Source organism: Galeopterus variegatus, unplaced genomic scaffold (assembly GCF_000696425.1).
Source record: "Galeopterus variegatus unplaced genomic scaffold, G_variegatus-3.0.2 Scaffold1399, whole genome shotgun sequence".
Lineage (NCBI taxonomy): Eukaryota > Metazoa > Chordata > Mammalia > Dermoptera > Cynocephalidae > Galeopterus > Galeopterus variegatus.
This window is the reverse complement of record NW_007727510.1, coordinates 212749-214384: the sequence shown is the minus strand read 5'-3', so window position 1 is coordinate 214384 and position 1636 is coordinate 212749.

Sequence of the window (1636 nt, the reverse complement as noted above, 5' to 3'; positions counted from 1 at the left end):
AAAAAAAAAATTTTTTTTTTTTCCCCCCCCCCCCCCCCCGGTTTTTTTTTGTGTGTGTATGTGGGTGTTCTCACTCATTGGTAGGAGCTAAAAAAAAAAAAAAAGAACAGACACACGACCTTCTGAAAGCCGCCTCCGCCTGGAGTGTGGGAGGGGGCGGAAACTTCCTCTGCCGGGCTGCACCTCACAAAGAGCTTGGCGTTGACGAGGGACAATGTGCATTGCTGGGGAAGAGGTGAGGAAATGGACACCCTCATGTGGCTGCTGGCAGTGGGAAATGAGACATCCTTTTTGCAGAGAAATCTGGCATCTCCTAGAAAAATTAATTTGTTCCTTCATTTCGCAAATGTCTACCAGGCGCCCACTACATGCCAGGAGTTGGGAATACAGACCTGAACAAAAAACAAAAGGTCTCTCCAAGGGGTAGCTACAAATCCGGTAGGGGAGACAAAGTAAACAGACGATTATAATGCGAAGGAAAGTGTGTTCGATTGGGGTGGTGGGGGGGGTTAGGTGAGAGAGGGGAAGCTATGACAGTCAGGAGGAGTGTCATGTTATGGGGTAGGAGGCGACTTCCCAGAATTGAAGAAATGTCAAGAGGAATGGCCCGAAGTATTGACTATTTCAGAGCCACTGAGAACAGCTCCCAGGAACAGAGGGTGGGGTGGGCAGGCCTCCAGGGCCTCAGGGGACTTTGGACTTTACTTCAAGGGCACTGGGGAGCTAGTGAAGGATTTTCAACCAAGGAGGGACCTGTTAGAGTGTCACTAGGCAGGTGGGGCTGAGTTGGGTCTCCTCATCTCTCTGAATATCATCTATCTTGTGTCTAAAAGATTTAACTAGGCTCCACAGAGGACACTCATTGCAGTGGGATGGACCCGGGGAGAGACAGCTGTACCCACACCCCAGCTTCTCTGTGAGGCCATGCCAGACTCGGCGGATGGGCACAGGAATAAATCCTTAAGGCCCACCATTCCTGTTTCCACTTGTGAAGCAAGGACTATGAAAACCTGTAAGTCCTCCCAATCACCAACTAAAACAAGGGCAGGGACTATTGTCTGGTTTGGTCAGTAGGTGCCTGGGATAGCAGCTGTGAACAAAATCACCTTCCCCTAACGCTAGTTAGTGAGTGAGGGGTGGGATGGGGGGAGACAGGAAATAAGCAGTCATTAGGGAGAATATACCCCCCTCCCTCCCATGTCATTTAGTTACAGTCATGATTCTCCACAAGCACCCAGAGGGAGCAGTCAGACCATGTCCGCCCTCTGCTCAACCCCCACCCCCCCATGTCTCACTCAGAGTAAAATACAAAGTCCTCAACCACAGCCAACTCAGCCCTGCTGATCTGACCTCTGCCAATTTTGTCTTGAGCTTTCCTCCCTCCCACATGCACAATGATCCCCGCCCCAACCTTCTTTCCAGGCTCATCCATGTTGTTGCAAATGACAGCTTTTCATTCTCTTTTATGACTGAGTACTATTCCATTGTGTATATATACCACATTATCCATTCATCTGTTGTTGGACATTTAGGTTGATTCCATGTCTTGGATACTGTGAATAGTGCTGCAATAAATATGGGGGTGCAGAGAGTTTTTTTTTTTTTTTTCCTTACCTTTCCTATCTCATTTGTATTT